Raw genomic sequence first — 25,728 nt, forward strand, 5'->3', positions numbered from 1 at the left:
CATTTAAAGTAATCCTCAATGTTAATTACATAGAGAATCCAATTCACTATCCATGATCATTAATAGTTAATGTTTTGTGTATGTTAATATTAAATTGTCACTTTGCTTTGAAATTTTTCTGCCTCTTTAAAATGTAGCCAATTTTTAAAAATCAAATAATCTTAAGACACCAACCTTACAAAATGTATATTTTTTATTCAACATTCCTCCTAATTTTTGTAGTTGTGGGCTCAATTTTATATTTTCTTAAGTATTTTTGTATTTAGGCTTTTGAGGAATTATGGTCAGTAATATTCTTATTTTTGATATCTTTAATAAATTTTAGAATGAAAAATATGTTACCTTAGAAAAATCACCTGGGAAATATTTCTTCCCATCTATTATTCTATTTCTTTCCCTCTATTATTAATAGTATGTATGTTTTACATTTCTTTTTAAATATTATATGTAATATCTATAAGAAAGAAAACTGGATGCTTCTTTGCTGCCAATATTTAATAAGTAAGTGAGTTTTTTATATCAATTTTGGTAGGTTTTATTTCTTTTTAAGATTTTTTCAATTCATTTAAATATCTAGCATTTATTAGTATAAAGTTGTTTATAATTTTTACTATTACTCTGATATTTATCAATTCCCTTTTGGCTCAGGTGGTAAAGAATCCACCTGAAATACAGGAGACCTGGGTTCAATCTCTGGGTTGGGAAGATCCCCTGGAGAAAGGAAAGGCTACCCACCTCCAGTATTTTGGCCTGGAGGATTCCATGGACTGTATAGTCCATGGGGTTGCAAATAGGTGCTAGTTGTTATAATTTCTTTCATTTCTGATATCAGTAACTTATCTGTTTTGTTCTTTATCCATTATATTGAATGTTTTACAAATTCACTAATTTTATTTTTAAGTATTAGCTTTTGGTTTAGATAATTTGTGCATTGTTCTTCTTGTAAGATTAATTTCTTCTCTTTTCTTTAACTTCTACTAACTTTCTTTGTGTTTTACTTTACCGTTTATTTTTTTGTTGATTTCTAAGAAAGAAGTTTTAGATCAATGTTGTGACACTTTGTTTTTGGATATAAGCATTTGATGGTTAAATTTTTCCTATGAGTATTGCTTTAGTAGTACTGTTTAATTTCTGCGTATTTGATGATTTTCTAAATAAAGTATTATTGATTCTGATTTAATTTCAATGTTGTCAGAAGATACATTCTCAAACATTTTATTCTTTTGCTATTTATTTAGACTTTTAGCTTATCTTGGTGAATGTTTCATATTCTCCTGATAAAATATGTATTCTGTAACTGTTGGGCATAATATTGTGTAAATTTCACTTATGTAAAAGTTGGTGACTGTTCTGTTCAAATTTTCTGAATCCTTACTGATATTTTTCATCTAGAACTGTACTAATTGCTAATAGAATTGTGTTAAAATTTCCATCTATAATTGTGTTTTTGCCTATTATTCCTTTGATTTTGTTAGCTTTCTGCCTTGTGTATTCTGAAAATCTGTTAAATCTATACACACTTATAATTGTTTTATCTTAGTGTTTTGTTGGTCCTGTTAACATTTATATTTCCCTCTTTATTTCTGGTAACAATACTGAAGCCTGCATAGTCTGATAGAATATAGTCACTCAGTCTCACATGTAGTTAGTGTTTTCTACTATAATTTTTTCACATACATTTTCTGTTTTATTGTCTTTTCATTTTGAGGCTAAAAATAACGTGGATGTTAGACCCTTAAATTTGTTCCTTCAGGTTCTTAAATATATTTAAAATAGTTCCTTTAAAGCTCTTTGCAGGAAATGTTCCCTTGGTATCACTAATTTTCTTGAAAGATCTCTAGACTTTCCCATTCTGTTGTTTTCCTCTATTTCTTTACAATGATCATGTAGAAAGGCTTTTTTATTCATATAAAAAGGCTTTCTTATCTCTTATCTCTCCTTGCTATTCTTAGGAACTATGCCTTCAGATGAGCATTTCTTTCCTTTCCTCCTTTGATTACAGAAGTTCCACAGAACTAGGGAAACAGACTCTTGAAGGGAACAAACAAAGCCCTTTGTGCACCAGGACTCAGGAAATAGGAGTGGTGTCCCCACAAGAGACTGAACCAGACTTGCTGTGAATAACCAGGAGTATCTGCTGGTGGTGTGGGTGGACAGTGGCTTGATATGAACTCAGGGGCACTGACTACAGGAGTCCTGGGAGCTGCATCATGCTGGCATAATACATAAATCCATTACCCCAACCATAGTTTAGACCCCAAAAAGGCTGTCTGAGGAGGCCTTACAAATAGCTGTGAAAAGAAGAGAAGTGAAAAGCAAAGGAGAAAAGGAAAGATATAAGCATCTGAAAGCAGAATTCAAAAGAATAGCAAGAAAAGATAAGAAAGCCTACCTCAGCGATCAATGCAAAGAAATAGAGGCAAACAACAGAATGTGAAAGACTAGAGATTTCTTCAAGAAAATGAGAGATACCAAGGGAATATTTCATGCAAAGATGGGCTCTCTGTCACCCCTTCTCCCTCCTTCAGCGTTTCCCAGCATCAGAATCTTTTCCAATGAGTCAGTTCTTCACATCAAATGGCCAAAGTATTGGAGTTTCAAGTTCAGCATCAGTCCTTCCAATGAGTATTCAGGACTGATTTCCTTTAGGATGGACTGGTTGGATCTCCTTTTAGTCCATGGATTCTCAAGAGTCTCCTCTAACACCACAGTTCAAAACCATCAATTCTTGGATGCTCAGCTTTCGTTATAGTCCAACTCTCACATCCATACATGACTACTGGAAAAACCATAGATTTGACTAGACAGATGTTTGTTGACAAAGTAATATCTCTGCTTTTTAATATGCTGTCTAGTTTGGTCATAGCTTTTCTTGCAAGGAGCAAGCGTCTTTTAATTTCATGGCTGCAGTCACTATCTGCAGTGATGTTGGAGCCCCTAAAGGTAAAGCCTTTCACTGTTTCCATTGTATCCCCATCTATCGGCCATGAAGTGACGGGAATAGATGCCATGATCTTAGTTTTCTGAATGTTGAGCTTAAAGCCAACTTTTTCACTCTCCTCTTTCACTTTCATCAAGAGACTCTTTAGTTCTTCTTCACTTTCTGCCATAAAGGTAATGTCATCTGCATATCTGAAATTTTGATATTTCTCCTGGCAATCTTGATTCCAGCTTGCACTTCATCAAGCCCAGCATTTCACTTGATATACTCTGCATATAAGTTAAATAAGCATGGTGACGATATACAGCCTTGACATACTCCTTTCCCAATTTGAACAAGTCTGTTGCTCCATGTCCAGTTCTAACTGTTGCTTCTTGACCTGCATACAGATTACTCAGGAGGCAGGTTGGTGGACTGGTATTCCCATCTCTTAAAAATTTTTCCACAGTTCATTGTGATCCACAGAGTTAAAGCATTTGTCATAGTCAATAAAGCAAAAGTAGATGTTTTTCTTTGATTTATTTTTTTTATTTTTATTTTTTATTTTTACTTTATTTTACTTTACAATACTGTATTGGTTCTTTCTTTGCCAGTGATCCAGTGGATGTTGGCAACTTGATATCTGGTTCCTCTGTCTTTTCTAAATCCAGCTTGAACATCTGGAAGTTTATGGTTCATGTACTGTTGAAGGCTGGCTTTGAGAATTTTGAGCATTACTTTACTAGTGTATGAGATGAGTGCAATTGTGTGGTAATTTGAGCACTCTTTGGTATTGTCTTTCTTTGGGATTGAAATGAAAACTCATCTTTTCCAGTCCTGTGGCCACTGCTGAGTTTTCCAAATTTGCTAACATATTGAGTGCAGCACTTTCTCAGCATCATCTTTTAGGATTTGAAATAGCTCAACTGGAATTTCATCACCTCCACTAGCTTTTTTTTGTATTGATGCTTCCTAAGGCCCACTTGACTTTGCACTTAAGATATCTGGCTCTAGGTTAGTGATCACACCATGTGGCTATCTGGATCATGAAGATCTTTACTGTATCATTTTTCTGAGTATTCTTGCCATGTCTTCTTAATATCTTAATATCTTCTGCTTCTGTTTGGTCCTTTACTGTGCTCATCTTTGCATGAAAAGTACCCTTGTTATCTCTAATTTTCTTGAAGAGATCTCTAGGCTTTCCCATTCTGTTGTTTTCATCTATTTCTTTGTGTTGATCACCTAAGAAAGCTTTCTTATCTCTTCTTGCTATTCTTTGGAACTCTGTATTCAAATGAGTATTTTTTTTCTTCTCTACTTTTTCTTTAGCTTCTCTTCTTTTCTCAGCTATTCGTAAGGCCTCATCAGACAACCATTTTGTCTTTTTGCATTTCTTTTTTTGGGGGGATGGTCTTGATCACTTCCTCCTGTACAATGTCACAAACCTCTTTCCATAGTTCTTTAGGCACTCTGTCTATCAGATCTAATCCCTTGAATCTGTTTGTCATTGCATAATCCTAATGGACTTGATTTAGGTTATACCTGAGTGGTCTAGGGTTTCCCTACTTTCTTTAATTTAAGTTTGAATTTGGCAATAAGGAGTTCATGATCTGAGCCACTATCAGCTCCCATTCTTGTTTTTGCTGACTGTATAGAGCTTCTCCATCTTTTGATGCAAAGAATGTAATCAATCTGATTTCAGTATTAACCATCTGGTGATGTCCATGTGTAGAGTCTTCTCTTGTGTTGTTGGAAGAGGGTGTTTGCTGTGATCATTGTGTTCCCTTGGCAAAACTCTGATAGCTTTTGACCTGCTTCATTTTGTACTCCAAGGCCAAATTTGCATCTTACTCCAGGTATCTCTTGATTTCCTGCTTTTGCATTCCATTCCCCTATACTTGATAGGTCAGTTCTTTTTAGTTTTGAATAATATTCCATTAGTCTGGACAAACTACAATTTATTTCTTCTTTCACATCCTGAGGGACATCTTGGTTGCTTCCAAACCTTGGTGATTATGAATGATGTTGCTCTAATATCTCTGTGTTTTTTTGTGTAGATAAATTTTCCATTGCTTTGGATAAATACCAAGAATCAGATTGTCTGTTTCTTCTTGTGTCAGTTTTGGCAGATTGTCTGTTTCAAGGAATTGGTGCTTGGAGGAGCCTGGTAGGCTGCAGTCTATGGGGTTTCTAAGAGTCGGACACGACTAAGCAACTTCACTTTCACTTTTCACTTTCATGCATTGGAGAAGGAAATGGCAACCCACTGCAGTGTTCTTGCCTGGAGAATCCCAGGCACGGGGGAGCCTGGTGAGCTGCCATCTATGGGCTCGCACAGAGTCGGACACAACTAAAGCGACTTAGCAGCAGGAACATTGAGATTATTGCATTTATGGACATAGTTAATTTTATCCTTTTGACTTTCATGGGATCTGTAGTGATGTCCTGTCTTTCATTACTTTTTCATACGTAACCTGGTTAGAGGATTATTGATTTCACAGATCTTTTTAATGAACCAACTTTTGGCTTCATTGACTTTCTCTAATTGATTTTCTGCTTTAATTGCTTTTATTTATGCTTTAATGCTTAATATTTCTCTTTTTCTGCTTGCTTTGGATTTAACTTGCTGTTCTTTTTCTAATTTCTCAATATAGAAATTTAGAATATTTATTTTAGAATTTATTCTTTTCTAATATATTAATTCAGTGCTATAAATTTCCTTCTGAGCACTTCTTGCTGCATTCACAAATTTTATTAAGTTGTATTTAATTTTCCTTTAGATCAAAATATGTGAAATTTTTCTTGAAATTTCTTCTTTGACCCTTGTGTTATTCAGAAATATGTTGTTTAATTTCCTAGTAGTTTGGGAGTTCCCAGCTATCTTTTTGTTATTGATATCTAATTTAACTTCATTGTGATCTGAGAGCCAGCAATGTATCAGTTTTATTATTTTAAATGTGTTAAATTGCCTTTTTATATTTTATGAATTTTTTCATACTTGTTCATAAGATAGATCTGTAATTCTTCCCTCATGTCATTTTTAGAATTTAGTGGTAAGGTTATTATGCAATAATACCATAACACCAAAGAAAAGTTACTCCTTTTTCTAATCTCTGGAAGATTAGCATTTTTGCTTTGTTTTGTTTTTGTTATATTTGGCTTTGTAGATGATTGGACAAATTAATCAATGGAAAGATCTGAACTTATGTTTTACCTTTGTGACAAAGATTTCTAATAAGATATTCAATATAATTAGTAAATACTCTGATTTCTCTACATCTTCTCTGTCAGATTTTTAAAGTATTTGTCCTTTTTAATTTTGTGAAATTTATTCAAGTTCTTCATAATAGCTCCTTTTTTTGATGTTTTTATTGATGATCTTATATTTGTTCCTGATAATAGTGATTTATCCTTCCTTTTGCTCTCTCTCTCTCTCCTTTACTCCTTCTAACTTCTAGAAGAACATCATGTTTTATTAAATTTTTAAATTATCAGGTATTTTTTAATATTATTTGCTGTGCACTTATTTTCTTTTCAATGATATATTCTACTTTTGCTATTATCTACATTGTATTGTGGGTTTCTCTGGTGTCTCTAGTGTTAAAGAACCCACCTCCCAATGCTGGAGTTGTAAGAGACATGGATTTGACCCCTGGTCAGGAAGACCCTTAGAGGAGGGAGTGGCAACCCACTCCAATATTCTTGCTTGGAGAATCCCATGGACAGAAGAGCCTGACATGCTACAGTCCATGGAGTCACAAAGAATCAGACACAACTGAAGTGATTTGGCAGACTCATATTTTACATGTGTTTACTTCTTTTTCTTTTAGAAAATGGTTCATGCTTTAATTATTTTTCATTCTTTTTTATTTCCATGTTAATTTTGTTTTTTTTTTTTTCTGACTTGTTCAGTCCACTTTTGGGTGTTTCTACTGCATATAACATGTTAATAACCTATTTAATAAAACACTTAATTTCATATATTGCTGTGTCAGTTTTATATGATTGTTTTACCTTTTCTGTGCATTCCAATCTTCTACTATATTCTTTTTCTTATCTATTTTGTCTATTCTGTTATCTTAAACATGTAAATCATAGTTGAAATCCTTTCCTGAATAAATGTAATTCCTAGATAATCTCAGGGTCTACTTCTATGGCATGATTTTATCTTGAACATTATCTTAAATATTGGCCACCTTTTATTGACTCTTAATATGTCTAATATTTTTATTGTGTTTTGAAAATTGTATATAAATTAGCTATAGAATATGATGTTAGCCTTCCTCAGAGAGTATTATTATTTACTATAATAGAGAGATGAAACTGATCATTCACTCTTGCCTGGGATGAAGCTGAGCCTGAATTGAGTTGAGATTTAATAGGATAGTGTCTACCTCTGGTTCATTCTTCTTACTAGGATGTGGCCCTGTATGAATTTTATTTGAAACCTTATTAAGTCTTCCTTTCCTAGGCCTAAAAGACTGGGCATTTCATTTCAGCTCTTTGTAGTGGTTTCAACAAAGCACTTTAGCTGTGTTTCCCATGTAGATTCAATACTTAATACAAATTTTGAGAAGGAATATTTGTATTTTGAGATTGCTCCATTCTCTGATTCTGTTAACTTCAATTCCTAATGAGTTCTCAACTCTTTACTGCTTTCCATGTAACTCAACATAAACATCTGCCAGGAGACCAGTCTATTTTCTCAGGCTGTTGTTGGGTCTACAATTGTTAAACTGCCTATATAGCATCAGTATTACTTCACTCTTCCCTCTCTAGAGCTTTTATCTCATGCATATCTGACTTTTGTGAACAGAGTTACCTTATTTTATAATTGTCTTTTAAAAAAAGATTTTAATATATAAAATAATTCCTGTCTTGTAACAGTATTTTCCTGTGGGTCGCAGGTATGCATCCTCTGTATTATATCTTTGTATGCAATTAAAATATACTTTGTGAAACAATCTACTTAAAATAACATTGTAAGATAAAATAGCTTGGTAAAAACTGTATGTAATCATTGGAAAAAAAAAGCTTCTTGGAAGTAATAGTTGTTTGAGTTAGTATATCGTTTCTTGTTTGAGAAAAATAAGTATTATAGACATGTTTGTGTTCAGTTCAGTTCAGTTCAGTAGCTCAGTCGTGTCCGACTCTTTGCGACCTCATGAATTGCAGCAGGGCAGGCCTCCTTGTTCATCACCAACTCCCGGAGTTCACTCAGACTCACGTCCATTGAGTTGGTGATGCCATCCAGCCATCTCATCCTCTGTCATCCCCTTCTCCTCCTGCCCCCAATCCCTCCCAGCATCAGAGTCTTTTCCAGTGTTCACTTCAGTATTCTTGCCTTGAGAACCCCATGAACAGGATGAACAGTATGTTTGTGTTAATAAAACATTAATTTAAAATTTCTTTTACATGTAATTCATAGATTATTGGAATGTTACCTTAAAATCTTAATTCTAAATATAAACACATTTTAGTTAAAACATATTTTTTTTTCCTAAGCGCTTGATAATCCGGTTACTGAATAACATGGGATCAAATACTGAGCCATGTAATTGAATTAAAGTTATATCTTAAGAAGTCCTGTGTGAATGACACATTCCAGATATTTGGGGCAAAATGTGGGCATCCCATCACCTTGTTGATTTAATACTCAAGTACTACATGTTCTTTAGTAGGTAAATGGGGGTAGAATTTAGTGATCAAGTAGAGGGTTATATATATTATATGGATAAAGAAAGTTTGTCAAGTATAAGTAGAAAAGTAGACACAGGATAGATAAAGTTAGAAAGATTTATGTGGAGGTGAGAGTTTATGAGTGTTAATATTCTTTAGGAAATATCAAGGAAAATCATCAACTGAGGATGAGTAAAGAGAAGAAAATGTGAATTACTCATCTGGAATAGTCCAATAGTGAATGGACTGCAAATATGTAGCAAATATGTAGCTGGACAAAAATAACGTCCTCCATATGATTAGTTATCATTACTATAAAGTGACACTGTCAGAAGCATGCTTTTGTGATGCCATGTTCAACTGCATGAGTACAGGCAAGAAATAGGTAGAATGCTGAATATAAAGTCCTTGGATGAACCCAGGTTGTTATAGGAAATGAAGTGAATGAGATGCTCAGTGCATGTCCCCTTATGCCCTTCACCCTTCATTTAATAAAAAAATCTTCAATAGATTTGTTTCAAATGGAGGTTTCACTTATTTATTGTAAAATATGATGCTGAAGGAAACGGTAACCCACTCCAGTATTCTTGCCTGGAGAATCCCATGGATGGAGAATCCTGGCAGGCTACAGTCCAAGGGGTCACAGAGTCAGACAGGACCAAGCGACTTCACTTCCACTTTCACTTAGTGTCTTTTGGTGGCATTTGTTTGCATTTCTTACTCCTAGTGCTGTCTGTTTAATGTTAGGTTGATTGTCAAACTCTCAGATTTATCATAAATAAATGACCTATATTGTCTGTTTATTTATTCTAATACTGCTGGTTTATTGACTATAAATTCTGTTACTAAGAACTTGATATGTTTGATTTGAAACATGTAATCTATAAGATAAATAATATTTCCTCATTAGTGTAAAGAGTTGTATTGTTGAATTTGAGGCAGATTGACTCTTTCAAAAGATTAGAATTATATTTAACAAGTAGAATTTTCAGGAGTCTGATTTTAGCTCTATATAACAAATACTATATCTTTTAAAAATGTATGTAGTACATAAAAATAAACAATAGTATGTTCTATGTCACTCTATTTTTCAGGGATGTTTATGAGAACTTTATTGAAGTCTTGGTTACAGCAGAAAATTTCAAACATTTCTCATAAGACTGAGTTATCTTCAAATGTTGTGTTGTGTTCAGTCACTTCAGTTGTGTCTGACTCTTTGTGACTCCACGGACTGTAGCCTGCCAGACTCCTCTGTCCATGAATTCTCCAGGCATGGAGAAATGGAGTGGGTAACCATTTCCTTCTCCGGGGATCTTCCCACTCCAGAAATCGAACCCATGTCTTTCGTGTCTCCTGCACTGGTAGGTGGATTATTTACCACTAGTGCCACCTGGGAAGCCCTGTATGTCAATGTGTCAACATGTGACCTTCAAATTAGGTTATTTGTATAATTAAATTAATATATATATATATAATTTGATTTTATAAATTATAGGTAGATTAAAAAGGTCCATCTACTTTCTGGTAAAAAAAGAGAAGTCTAAACTCTTATGCTGGTTACTAAGATTGTTCATTTTATTACATATGCCTTAGATTGTTTGCACATATTCTATTGCTAAATTGGAAGTCAAATTTTTTTTTTAGATTAACATTTTTCAATATACATTAGTGTTTGCTCACATTAAGAGAATAAAATCCTATTTGTATAAAGACAAAATATTATATTAAAATGTGCATATTTCTTCAGTTGTCCAATTTAAATAAAGATATCTTTAAATATTTGGTTCAATCATCAAAATAGGTCTTTGGAAACAGTAGAATAAGTCCACAGTGAGGAGAACTATTTTGTTCCTGTTGAGTTACATCTTTGATATGGTGGCAGTGTGTACACTTAATGATCTTGTTTAAGTTGGCACAGCTCACAGTAGTCAAGCATTCTGTGAATCAGTGTGCTACCATATTCATATGCTTTGAACCACTATGTTTAAGTAATGAACATGTTTCTTTCTAAGATCTAAGGGGTTGACAGAAACCTGAATATAAGATCATTTACCTCCAAGGGGTTGCTTAAGCAATCAAATAAGTCAGTGACATGGACACTGTCCGTTAATATTCATTGAAATGTTGAGAAAGTAGAAATCTTATAAGTGCTGTAGTTTTATAAGTCTTTGTGATCAGGATTGGAGAAGGCAGCGGCACCCCACTCCAGTACTCTTGACTGGAAAATCCCATGGACAGAGGAGCCTGGAAGGCTGCAGTCCATGGGGTCACTGAGGGTTGGACACAACTGAGCGACTTCACTTTCACTTTTCAATTTCATGCATTGGAGAAGGAAATGGCAACCCTCTCCAGTGTTCTTGCCTGGAGAATCCCAGGGACGGGGGAGCCTGGTGGGCTGCCATCTATGGGGTCCCACAGAGTCGGACACAACTGAAATGACTTAGCAGCAGTAGCAGCAGCAGTGATCAGGATATCCTACAGAAAATAAAGGTATTAATAATAAAATGCACTGTTTTGGATTAAAATAACTCCTTTTGCTCACAACCAGAATTATTTCTTTTTAAAAGTATTTTTGTTTTAAATTTTAAGCTTTTAATAAACAAAAGGTTAGTACAGATGCTGAAACAATCAAGAAGATAAATGTTGAGGTACTATAAAGTTATGTAATTTTCACATTTAATCAGACTTAGCAGATAGCCAATCTGAGAAAGAAATGTGTGATCTCCAATTATTTAAATGCTTCACAGAAGCAAAAATATTAAACTGATTAGAGAAGTTATATTTTGGAATGATAGCAATAGAATTTATTCTGTCAGTGAATGTTACAAAATATTTCCTGTAGCTCATATGGTAGAAATATGCAATAGGAGACGTGAGTTCGATCCTTTGTTTAGGAAGATCACCTGGAGAAGGAAATGGCAACCCACTCCAGTATTCTTGCCTGGAGAATTCCATAGATAGAGGAACCTGGTGGGCTATAGCCCATGGGGTCACAAAAACTCATATATAACTGAGTGAACACACACCTGTAAATGAACACAGTCTCTTTCTGAATTTTTTCACATAGAAATAATATAAATTTTACTTTAAAAAATATTATAATTTGCTTTAGGCTAGACATTTTAATTGTGAGATAGTTAAAATTGTTACGCTCTTAGCAAGTATTGAGTTCCAATATATTTGAGTGCTTCTACAGAGATCTTCATATTAATTTATGTATAGCCCATCTTTTATTTGTTAATGTTTTAATGATTTATAAAATATATTTTGGGTTTCCCTGGTAACTCAGCTGGTACACAATCTGCCTGCAATGCAGGAGACCCTGATTTGATTCCTGGGTAAGGAAGATCCCATGGAGAAGGGATAAGTTATTGATGCTAGTATTCATGGCCTCCCCTGGTGGCTCAGACAAAAATCTGCCCGCAGTACAGGAGACTTTGGTTTGATCCCTGGGTTGGAAAGATCTTCTGAAGAAGGGAGTGGCAGCCTACTCCAGTATTCTTGCCATGAAAATCCCATACACAGTGAATCCTAGGGGGCTACAGTCCATGGAATCTCAAAGAATCAGACACCACTGAACTACTAATCACAGCACACATATATATATATATGATATATATTTGAAAATAGTTATTTCATCCAAATTTTCAAGCTACTATGAAGTAAAACTTCAAGGGCAGTAATTAAGCGTTTCTCTATTTCAGACTTGATTTTTTTAGCATGGACATTTCACATGTGAGAAAAACAGAAATTGATGATATAATTATGAAAAATGAAGTTTCTGAAAAATACATTTTGTTAATGAAAGTGAAAGTGAAGTTTGCTCAGTCATGTCCGACTCCTTGTGACACCAAGGACTTTACAGTCTAAGAATTCTCCAGGCCAGAATACTGTAGTTGTTAGCCTTTCCCTTCTCCAGGGATTGATTCCAGATCTCCCACATTGCAGGTGGATTCTTTACCAGCTGAGTCACAAGGGAAGCCCAAGAATACTGGAGTGGGTAGCCTATCCCTTCTCCAGTGGATATTCCCAACCCAGGAATTGAACCACGGTGTCAGGCATTGCAGGCAGATTCTTTACCAACTGACCTGTGAAGAAAGCCCTTATGAATTAATAATTCTGTATGTTAAAAAAAAAAGATTTTCTTACTATTTTTATTTCCATCATTGGCCTCATTTGTGTCAAAAATTTCATTAATCTATTTAAAACCAGTGATTTTCTCTAAATAAATATATTGGTAAGTAGTCACTTTAGTCAACAAATAGAAAGTAATGCAAAGTCCAGTGGCAAATGCTGTAAAATAATAGGTAGGAGAGAGAGAGAAAAAAAGAGGATCAGTAACTATGTACCACACACTATAAACCTTATTAGTGATAATTTTACATATCAGGAATAAACATTTCTAGGGTAAACTGAACAGGATTTATTGCTCTGGATAAAAGGATGAATCTTTGTTTCACAAAGATATATTGGTTGAAACTTCCAACATATTTTTAATTGTGTATAATCCTTTTCAACTAACATCCTGCATATTGGAAGAGTCCTAGGTATGCTAGATAATGCATATGATGAAACAGTTTATGTATGCCTTTACAGTCCAGGTACTCAACTAACAGTGATTATAAAATGATTTATACTGTACTCTTTATTCTGAGGAAATATGCTACTTAAGTTTGCTTCAGAAAACTAGATTTAATAGGTTTCCTTCAATAATGAAAATAAGTACCAATTTATTCTTAGCAAGCATTAAAAATATATGACCCTTTGCACTAATTGTGACAGTTAATCAGTACAGTGTCACAGTGGGTTATATTATTATTATGGTTGTTATTATTGTTATTCTATTTTTCCTAGAGGAAAATAAACATAGCTGAAATAAATTACTTGCTTAATGTTTTACTGTTTTATCAATATAAAAATCTAAATAGCTAAATACACTTAAAGCTATGTACGCACTGTTATATTTAAAGTTGATAAGCAACAAGGACCTACTGTAAAAAAAAAAAAGCACTAAGGGAAAAACTTCCATTTAATCAGCTAACTGGGCTTCCCTAGTGGCTCAGTGGTAAAGAATCTGCCTGCAATTCAGGAAACACAGGTTAGATCCTGAGTCAGGAAAATCCCCTGGAGAAGGAAATGGCAACCCACTCCAGTATTCTTACCTTGAAATCCCATGGAGAGAGGAGCCTAGTGGGCTACAGTCCATGAAATCCCTGAAGAATCAGACACAACTGAGCAGCTGAACAACAGAAAATCAGCTAAACCACCAATGAAGGCATGAAGAAACAAAGATATTGCAGATATAAAAAAGAAAAGGCTATAGTAAGCTTTAGATCTATTTAGTTAAAAAAAAAACAACTATGTATCATAATTAAAATTTTGGTAATAGCCAAGTGTGGAGAAATAGGCACTACCATGTTGCCTATCTAGGATTACTTATAAAATTGAACATGCACACATTCTTCCTGTAACAATTTATCTAGCAGGATTTTTTTTTCACATGTTTGTGGGTGCATCTAACGATGTTCATTAATTGAAATTCTGTAGAGTACTATTTGTAACTACGCACACAAAATGTGTAAATAACCTGAATATCCTTTAGAGAGAGAGAGTGAAATTTGCTCAGTCATGTCTGACTCTTTGCGATCCCATGAACTGTATAGTCCATGGAATTCTCCAGACCAGAATACTGGAGTGGGTAGCCTTTCCCTTCTCCAGGGGATCTTCCCAACCCAGAGATTGAACCTAGGTCTGCTGCATTGCAGGTGGATTCTTTTACTAGAAGGGAAGCCTGCATATCCTTTACTAGAAGACTGAATTATTAAGGATCAGTTTTTACTCTAAATGAATGTACTTTTATCGTAGGTCTTTAAGAAACAGGAAACTAATAATGTGGATAGTACATTCCTACCTGTTTAAAAATTAAACATTATATGGGTAAATATTATATACTGATGCATATGATCTTTTTGATGGTTGTTGTGTTCTGAGAATAGAATTATGAGCCTAGGTTGAGAAGATGGCTCACTTGTTTATGTATATTTTTAACATTTTAGTTATTAACATGTGTAATAGTTATGTCATGATAAAAAGTAATAGATTTAATAAAAGTGATTTTAATGTTACTGTATGCTAAACACTGTAGTAATACTTTATATTCACATGTAATTTAATCATTAAACAACTCTGATGAAGATACCATTATTACCTTTGTTGAACAGATACGATGAAATAGAAGGGCAGAGAACCATTGTTTGTATGGCCAGAAATACTGGTATTGAGTAGTTCAGGTATATCACATTCCAAAGTTTGTGTTCTTATATACTTCACTCAAATTGTAGAAATCAAAATAATATCAAATGTGACTGAGTAGAGTTCATGTAATAATCTCTTGACCTTTCATTCTACCTTACTTGCTTTGCACTTATACAGAGAAGAGGTACATGATTTTGTATAAGTTTGAAACCGGCAATCAGGAAATTAAGAAATCCCTTTGTCTGTGATTGTAACCTGAGTATTTAGTTCTTTTAAGACAGAAAAGGACTAATTATGACTTGCAAACTTAAAACTTATTTCTGACATGACCTCCTTTGAAATATTTTAATTTTGTCCATATGGCTTTTCAATCCTAGTGCAAAAAGTTCAATATATGTTGGTCCTAAAACAAATAATCATTTAAAATATAAATTATTTTTATTTTCTCTATAAAAGACAAACATTTTAACACATTCGTCTGTTTTTAAAGCTCATCTTAGTAATGGAAGCATCTGTGTAAAACCAAACAGCTGCAAATATAGAATCAGAGTCAGTCTTTAAAACATAAAGGTTGGAAATGTGCTACTGCTCAACACAAGAGACCATAAATGATAGTGCTATGTTATAGAAATTGCAATTTTAGAAATTGAACTTAATGCTAAATTATCTTTGAAGAAAATGCTTGTTATTCATAGTCACTTATAGTGCACTACATTTTTCATGTGTGAATATGTCCACATGTGACTTATACTCCCAAAGAAAAGTCGATAAAAGTATACTTAGTTTTTGCAGCACTGTTTATAATAGCCAGGACATGGAAACAACCTAGATGTCCATCAGCAGATGAATGGATAAGAAAGCTGTGGTACATATACACAATGGAGTATTACTCAGCCGTCAAAAAGAATGCATTTGAATCAGTTCTGATGAGATGGATGAAACTGGAGCCGATTATACAGAGTGAAGTAAGCCAGAAAGAAAAACACCAATACAGTATACTAACACATATATATGGAATTTAGAAAGATGGCAATGATGACCCTGTATGCAAGACAGCAAAAAAGACACAGATGTGTATAGTGGACTTTTGGACTCAGAGGGAGAGGGAGAGGGTGGGATGATTTGGGAGAATGGCATTGAAACATGTATACTATCATGTAAGAATCGAATCACCAGTCTATGTCCAATGCAGGATACAGCATGCTTGGGGCTGGTGCACGGGGATGACCCAGAGGGATGTTGTGGGGAGGGAGGTGGGAAGGGGTTCACGTTGGGATCGCATGTACACCCGTGGTGGATTCATGTCAATGTATGGCAAAACCAATACAGTACTGTAAAGTAAAATAAAGTAAAAATAAAAATTTAAGAAAAAAAAAAGTATACTTAGTTTTTGTTTGTTCCTTTCTTATCAATAGATATACTATCACAGGGCATGGAAACTCTATTTACAGGATAAGGAAAGAGCAACATTTCAAGAAATTTCAGCTAGCAATGCAGTTGATTGATTTAATGTGAACCTAAATTAAGCATTATACTTTAAAGAAATAAAATATAATAAAACAATGATCCTAAGGAAAAATGTTTTTCTTTTATTTTCTGAAAAAGGATTTTATCTATTCCCAATTTCCTTCATAGTCAGCATAATCTGCTATGAATTAAATTGGATAAATAATCTCATATGAATTCACAGAATTATGGTTATGTGAAATAATTACAAAAATGAAAATTTATTATATCTACTAAGGAAGATAAATGCCTTCATATATTGTCAACAATAGGAATTGAAATAACTTAAAATTGTTTTAATTAACTAAAAAACAGTCATTAATGGCATTTCTTGCAAGAATTATGTACTTTGCATATAAGTTAAATAAGCAGGGTGACAATATACAGCTTTGACGCACCCCTTTTCCTATTTGGAACCAGTCTGTTGCTCCATGTCCAGTTCTAACTATTGCTTCCTGACATACATACAGGTTTCTCAAGAGGCAGGTCAGGTGGTCTGGTATTCTCATCTCTGTCAGAATTTCCACAGTTTATTGTGATCCCCACAGTCAAAGGCTTTGGTATAGTCAATAAAGCAGAAATACATGTTTTTCTGTAACTCTTGCTTTTCTGATGATCCAGCAGATGTTGGCAATTTGATCTCTGGTTTCTCTGCCTTTTCTAAAACCAGCTTGAACATCTGGAGGTTCACGGTTCACATATTGCTGAAGCCTGGCTTGGAGAATTTTGAGCCTCACTTTACTAGTGTGTGAGATGAGTGCAATTGTGCAGTAGTTTGAGCATTCTTTGGCATTGCCTTTCTTTGGGATTGGAATGAAAACTGATCTTTTCTAGTTCTGTGGGCACTGCTGAGTTTTCCAAATTTGCTGGCATATTGAGTGCAGCACTTTCACAGCATCATCTTTCAGGATTTGAAATACCTCCACTGGAATTCCATCACTTCCACTGGCTTTGTAGTGATGCTTTCTAAGGCCCACTTGACTTCACATTCCAGGATGTCTGGCTCTAGGTGAGTGATCACACCATCATGATTATCTGGTTCGTGAAGATCTTGTTTGTACAGTTCTTCTGTATATTCTTGCCATCTCTTCTTAATATCTTCTGCTTCTGTTAGTATATCATGAGAAACGCTGGGCTGGAAGAAGCTGGAATCAAGATGCCAGGAGAAATATCAATAACCTCATATATGCAGATGACACCACCTTTATGGCAGAAAGTGAAGAGGAACTAAAGAGCCTCTTTTTGAGAGTGAAAGAGGAGAGTGAACAAGTTGGCTTAAAGCTCAACGTTCAGAAAACGAAGATCATGGCATCTGGTCCCATCACTTCATGGGAAATAGTTGGGAAAACAGTGCAAACAGTGTCAGACTTTATTTTGCTGGGCTCCAAAATCACTGCAGATGGTGATTGTGGCCATGAAATTAAAAGACGCTTGCTCCTTGAGAGGAAAGTTATGACCAATCTAGATAGCTAATTAAAAAGCAGAGATATTGCTTTGCCAACAAATGTCCGTCTAGTCAAGGCTATGGTTTTTCCGGTAGTCATGTATGGATGTGAGAGTTGGACTGTGAAGAAAGCTGAGCACCAAAGAACTGATGCCTTTAAACTGTGGTTCTGGAGAAGAATCTTGCAAGTCCCTTGGACTGCAAGGAGATCCAACCAGTCCATCCTAAAGGTGACCAGTCCTGGGTGTTCATTGGAAGGACTGATGCTGAGGCTGAAACTCCAATACTTTGGCTGCCTCATGTGAAGAGTTGACTCATTGGAAAAGACCCTGATGCTGGGAAGGATTGGGGGCAGGAGGAGAAGGGGATGATAGTGGATGAGATGGCTGGATGGCATCAATGACTTGATGCACGTGAGTTTGGTTGAACTCCAGTAGTTGTTGATGAACAGCAAGGCCTGGCGTGCTGTGATTCATGGGATTGCAAAGTTGGATATGACTGAGAGACTGAACTGAACTGAACTTGCAAGAATAGAATTGGTAATGAACGTCTGTTATTATATGTAGTGTGAGATGATATTGAATTTCGTTTTCCTTAGACCTCCTGTGTCCCTTTTCTACTCCATTATAAAAACAAATACATAAAATTGTAGTCATTTGTGGTGTTTACATTAATGTGAAATAATCACAGTTCAGCCTCTTAATGTTTCCTTTACTGGTATATTTCTCAGAGTTGAAATAATTATTTTGGATTTAATCCATATGATTACCAAAGATGTTAAAATCCAGGGACAAAAAACAGTAGTGCACCAATATATTTGTCCATCTTCAGAGCTGAGATTCTGTAAAAGGAAAGAATCCTATAATGAAACTGAAGAAATTTGTGATCTTAATTCAAAGATATTTGATTATGGCTTTACATGGAAGAAGAATACTACAGATTCATCTACTAGGTAATAAGGCAATAGACAGTAAAAAAGAATGAAGAAAAGAATATTAGAAGAAATAAATAGTTTTGAACATTATATGGTTTAAATGCCTGAAAACAATTTTTTCTCATTACATTTGAGTTATACTTTCGAATTTAAAAATGAGGAAATTGAGTTAACAAGAAGTTAAAGATCTTACCCATGTACATATACATAGTAGGAAGAGATTTTGACCCAAACTTGTTTAACTTCCAGACCATATTTTCTTTGTTTCTCTGAATAGGTCCCATGTAAAACAATATGGATTCCAGGAAAAGAGAATAACAACACAAAACAAAGGTTTATAAACATGCTAAGTGTATGTGGCTATTTAAAATATAATAAAAAAGCTTTATATTGTGAATAGCTTAGTAAGATTAGTCAACTAGCTGTTTCCTGAAAGTGCAGTTGAGGACCATATACAGGACCATTCAGTTCAGTTCAGTCGCTCAGTCATGTCCAACTCTTTGCAACCCCATGAATCACAGCACGCCAGGCCTCCCTGTCCATCACCAACTCCCGGAGTTCACTCAGACTCACGTCCATCAAGTCAGTGATGCCATCCAGCCATCTCATCCTCGGTTGTCCCCTTCTCCTCCTGCCCCCAATCCCTCCTAGCATCACAGTCTTTTCCAATGAGTCAACCCTTCGCATGAGGTGGCCAAAGTACTGAAGCTTCAGCTTTAGCATCAATCCTTCCAAAGAAATCCCCAGGTTGATCTCCTTCAGAATGGACTGGTTGGATCTCCTTGCAGTCCAAGGGACTCTCAAGGGTCTTCTCCAACACCACACTTCAAAAGCATCAATTCTTCTGTGCTCAGCCTTCTTCACAGTCCAACTCTCACATCCATACATGACCACAGGAAAAACAATGGCCTTGACTAGACGGACCTTAGTTGGCAAAGTAATGTCTCTGCTTTTGAATATACTATCTAGGTTGGTCATAACTTTTCTTCCAAGGAGTAAGCGTCTTTTAATTTCATGGCTGCAGTCACCATCTGCAGTGATTTTGGAGCCGCCAAAAATAAAGTCTGCCACTGTTTCCACTGTTTCCCCATCTATTTCCCATGAAGTGATGGGACCGGATGCCATGATCTTCATTTTCTGAATGTTGAGCTTTAAGCCAACTTTTTCGCTCTCCTCTTTCACTTTCATCAAGAGGCTTTTTAGTTCCTCTTCACTTTCTGCCATAAGGGTGGTGTCATCTGCATATCTGAGGTTATTGATATTTCTCCCGGCAATCTTGATTCCAGCTTGTGTTTCTTCCAGCCCAGCGTTTCTCATGATGTACTCTGCATATAAGTTAAATACACAGGTGACAATATACAGCCTTGACGTACTCCTTTTCCTATTTGGAACCAGTTTGTTGCTCCATGTCCAGTTCTAACTGTTGCTTCCTGACCTGCATGCAGATTTCTCAAGAGGCAGGTTAGGTGGTCTGGTATTCCCGTCTCTTTCAGAATTTTCCACAGTTTATTGTGATCCACGCAGTCAAAGGCTTTGGCATAGTCAATAAAGCAGAAATAGCTGTTTTTCTGGAACTCTCTTGCTTTTTCCATGATCCAGCGGATGTTGGAAATTTGATCTCTGGTTCCTCTGCCTTTTCTAAAACCAGCTTGAACATCAGGGAGTTCACGGTTCACGTATTGCTGAAGCCTGGCTTGGAGAATTTTGAGCATTACTTTACTAGCATGTGAGATGAGTGCAATTGTGCGGTAGTTTGAGCATTCTTTGGCATTGCCTTTCTTTGGGATTGGAATGAAAACGGACCTTTTCCAGTCCTGTGGCCATTGCTGAGTTTTCCAAATTTGCTGGCATAGTGAATGCAGCACTTTCACAGCACCATCTTTCAGGATTTGAAACTGCTCAACTGGAATTCCATCACCTCCACTAGCTTTGTTCGTAGTGATGCTTTCTAAGGCCCACTTGATTTCACATTCCAGGATGTCTGGCTCTAGATTAGTGATCACATCATGATGATTATCTGGGTCGTGAAGATTTTTTTGTACAGTTCTTCCATGTATTCCTGCCACCTCTTCTTAATATCTTCTGCTTCTGTTAGGTCCATGCCATTTCTGTCCTTTATCGAGCCCATCTTTGCATGAAATGTTCCCTTGGTCTCTCTAATTTTCTTGAAGAGATCTCTAGTCTTTCACATTCTGTAATTTTCGTCTATTTCCTTGCATTGATCGCTGAAGAAGGCTTTCTTATCTCTTCTTGATATTCTTTGGAACTCTGCATTCAGATGCTTTTATCTTTCCTTTTCTCCTTTGTTTTTCACTTCTCTTCTTTTCACAGCTATTTGTAAGGCCTCCCCAGACAGCCATTTTGCTTTTTTGCATTTCTTTTCCATGGGGGTGGTCTTGATCCCTGTCTCCTGTACAATGTCACGAACCTCATTCCATAGTTCATCTGGCACTCTATCAGATCTAGTCCCTTAAATCTATTTCTCACTTCCACTGTATAATCATAAGGGATTTGATTTAGGTCATACCTGAATGGTCTAGCAGTTTTCCCTACTTTCTTCAATTTAAGTCTGAAGATGAGCACAATTAAGGACAAAAACAGTATGGACTGAACAGATGCAGAAGATATCAAGAAGAGGTGGCAAGAATACAAAGAACTATACAAAAAAGATCTTAATGACCCAAATAACCACAATGGTGTGATCACTCACCTAGAATCAGACACCCTGATGTGCAAAGTCAAGTGTGCCTTAAGAAGCATCACTACAAACAAAACTATTGGAGGTAATGGAATTCCAGTTGAGCTATTTCAAATCCTAAAAGATGGAGTGAAGGTGATGGAATTCGAGCTGAGCTATTTCAAATCCTAAAAGATGGAGTGAAGGTGATAGAATTTGAGCTGAGCTATTTCAAATCCTAAAAGATGATGCTGTTAAAGTGTTGCACTCAACATTCCAGCAAATTTGGAAAACAGCAGTGGCCACAGAACTGGAAAAGGTTAGATTTCATTCCAAACCCAAAGAAAGGCAATACCAAAGAATGCTCAAACTACTGCCCAATTGCACTCACATCACACGCTAGGCAAAGTAATGCTCTCCCTAAGCAAGGCTTCAGCAGTAAGTGAACTGAGAACTTCCAGATATTCAAGCTGGTTTTAGAAAAGAGATCAAATTGCCAACATCTGTTGAATCATCAAAAAAGCAAGAGAGTTCCAGGAAAACATCTACTTCTGCCTCATTGACTATGCCAAAACCTTTGACTGTGTGGATCACAACAAACTGTGGAAAATTCTGAAAGAGATGGGAACATCAGACTACCTTACCTGCTTCCTGATAAATCTGTATGCAGGTCAAGAAGCAACAATTAGAACCGTACATGGAACAATGGACTGGTTCCAAATAGGGAAAGGAGTACGTCAAGGCTGTATATTGTCACTCTGCTTATTTAACTTATATGCAGAGTACTTCATGAAAAATGTTGGGCTGTAAGAAGCACAAGCTGGAATCAAGATTGCCAGGAGAAATATCAAGAACCTCAGATACACAGATGACACCAACCTTACAGCAGAAAGTGAAGAGGAACTAAACAGCCTCTTGATGAAATGAAAGATGAGAGTGAAAAAGCTGGCTTAAAGCTCAACATTCCAAAAATTAAGATCATGGCATCCTGTCCCATCACTTCATGGCAAACAGATGAGAAAACAGTGAGATACTTTATTTTAGGGGGCTCCAAAATCACTGCAGATGGTGACTGTAGTCGTGAAATTGAAAGATTCTTGCTCCTTGGAAGGAAAGCTGTGACCAACCTAGACAGCATATTGAAAAGCAGAGACCTTACTTTGCTGACAAAGCTCCTTCTAGTCAAAGCTATGGTTTTTCCAGTAGTCATGTATGGATGTGAGAGTTGGACCATAAAGAAAGCTGAGTGCCTAAGAATTGATGCTTTTGAACTGTGATTTTGAAGAAGACTCTTGAGAGTCCCTTGGACTTCAAGGAGATCCAACCAGTCAATCCTAAAGGAAGAAAGTCCTGAATATTCATTGAAAGGAGTGATGCTGAAGCTGAACCTCCAATACTTGGGCCACCTTCTGGAAAGAATTGACTCATTGGAAAAGACCCTTATTCTGGGAAAGATTGAAGACAGGAGGAGAAGGGAACCACAGAGGATAAGATGGTTGGTTGGATGGCATCACTGAGTCGATGGACATGTGTTTGAGCAATCTCCACGAGTTGGTGATGGACAGGGAATCCTGGCGTGCTGCAGTCCACGGGGTCACAAAGAGTTGGACATAACTGATATCAGTATTGATTTGTGGATTCTTGTTTTAATTAGTTGGTTATACTTTGTGTCATAATTTATTTTAATCTTAAATGTTCCCAGAATAAGCCCCATTCTGGCTGGCTCTTGTGTCCTTATGACATGTCCCCATCTTTATTGAACATTTTCTGGCACAGTATTCCAGGGCCTCATCCTGTTATTTTCCCTAGAATCATTGTTTTAAGGATCTCTGATTATTTTTTGAGTAGAATATGTAACCCCAAACTGGGATCTAGATATTCTAATTGCTACTTGAGTGTTACTGCTATGAGGCATTTTCAGTGCACATATCTGTAAACACACCTACACATAATATCTATTTCTACCCTTCCCTTTTCCTCTATCTGCTGAAAACCTTGAGTTCATACTGATGATTCAAAATCCAATCCAGATGGCTTCTGTGCTATAGGCTACAGCTGTCTAGCATTCTCTGTCTCCCAAGTATGGGGTCCCTTCAGGGGCTGTATTTCTTGCTGTGCATTTGGCTGTCTTATAGGAGAATAAGACAAAAGTGGAGAAAAATAGTAGTCAACCACCACCCTAATGAGGCTTTCAATAATTTCAGGACAATTTATCCTACCCAAGAGAATAGTAAAGTTGTAGCCTCTGTTTCAGTTGAATCTGGAGAGTGCATTAACAGTATCAGCCATCCCAAAGAAATAACTACAGGCTTCCCTGGTGGCTCAGATGGTAAAGAATCTGCCTGCAACCCAGGAGACCTGAGGCCAAGCCCTGGGTTGGGAAGATCTTCTGGAGTGGGGAATGGCTATCCGCTCCAGTATTCTTGCCTGTGAAATCCCAATGACAGATGGGCCTGGTGGGCTACAGCTCATGGGGTCGCAAAGAGTTAGACACAACTGAACAACTAACACTCACCTCCAAAGATAACTACAGACCCATGTAATATAGCAGGAAAGGTCCCAAGTGTGGAGGAAAATGAGTAAGATGAACATCCCTGGATGCAGCTGTGGAAGCCACATATACACACACAGACACACATACACATATGTATATATACACACACATTTATACACGATACTGGTTTCTTAGGACTGGTGTAACAAATCACCATACACTTGGTGGCTTAAAAAACAACAGAAATTAATTTTCTCACAGTTTCTGAAATAAACTTGAAAATATAAACGTAAGACATTTACACTTATTATTTTTTGTTTTCATTTTTTTGTTTATTTTTCAGTTGCTCTGTGATTTCAGATTATGGTTTGTGGTATATGTGTAATAAGTAATTATAAAACTGATCTAAAACGTCTTATTTCCAAGTATGTTAGGAGTTTCTTGTAGAGCATTGGGCTAAGATTGTTTTTTTCACTTAGATAAGCAGTTCCTGTTTGGGATTTTGTAGTTTAAGATATGTAAATCCAGTGTAAATAAAAGCATGAATATGGTTCATCCTGTTCAAAGAATTCCTTTACTAGAGATTTTACTTAAGTGTTTGATAAGTAAAACATCATATTAACAAAAAAGTAAAAAAAATAAAAAATTATCAGAACATAGACTCAATCAAAAACACAGTATAAAGCTATGGAGCAACAGTTCAATCTACAATGAAAGATATGGCCTTCTCTCTTATTTGCATCTGATGCCAAAGATTGAGGAGAGGGTGTAATGGGCTTTTCCTTTTCTTCATGGTTCTGACTGCTCAGGTTGCTAACTGAAGCTTCAGTGATCTTGGAGCTAGCTTGTAAGAAAGGAGAAACTGCGAGAGAAAAGAGAAGGCATTTTCTTAATTACTGATGGCTTTCTTCTTTGAAGGGCTTGCAATGTTTAAAGTTGATTTCTCTCACTGGTGCTTTTTGGGTTCATTAGCTGCTTTTTGCTCCAGCCCTTTGGTTCCACCTTTGCCCTGTTTTTCTGGTTATCCACTTCTCCAGTATCCTGGTTGTTAGAGTCTTCTTCTTTTAGTTCTCCTGCACAATGGTTTCTTTACTCAGTTTTTTCAGTAACATTTTAGAGCTGAAGAAACTTCAACTTTTTTGGGCTTGAGAAAGACACTAGTTTTCTTTTCTGTTTTATTAATTGTATTCTTATTTTTATCTGTAAATTTATTATACAGAGAACTGTTTTATACACATTTTGAGATATAATGTCTATAGTATTGGAACATCAGAGAGAAATGAGATAATCCTATTTTGCAAGTTATTAATATATGTATAATTATTTGTGCATATTGTGTATGTATTTAGAGTGGAAAGGAAAAGAGAAAAAAGGAAGGCAGGCATAACTACTCAATTATTTTCTGGTAATTTTATTCAATAGTATAATACATTTTAACTTTAAACAATATTATAATATATTTTAATTATAATACATTAAAATTTATTCAAGACACTTACTCCTTGGAAGAAAAGTTATGACCAACCTAGATAGCATATTCAAAAGCAGAGACATTACTTTGCTGACTAAGGTCCGTCTAGTCAAGGCTATGGTTTTTCCAGTAGTCATGTATGGATGTGAGAGTTGGACTGTGAAGAAGGCTGAGCGCCAAAGAATTGATGCTTTTGAACTGTGGTGTTGGAGAAGACTCTTGAGAGTCCCTTGGACTGCAAGGAGATCCAACCAGTCCATTCTCAAGGAGATCAACCTGGGGGTTTCTTTGGAAGGAATGATGCTAAAGCTAAAAGTCCAGTACTTTGGCCACCTCATGAGAAGAGTT

This window comes from Capricornis sumatraensis, chromosome 17 (assembly GCF_032405125.1).
Source record: "Capricornis sumatraensis isolate serow.1 chromosome 17, serow.2, whole genome shotgun sequence".
Classification (NCBI taxonomy): Eukaryota; Metazoa; Chordata; class Mammalia; order Artiodactyla; family Bovidae; genus Capricornis; species Capricornis sumatraensis.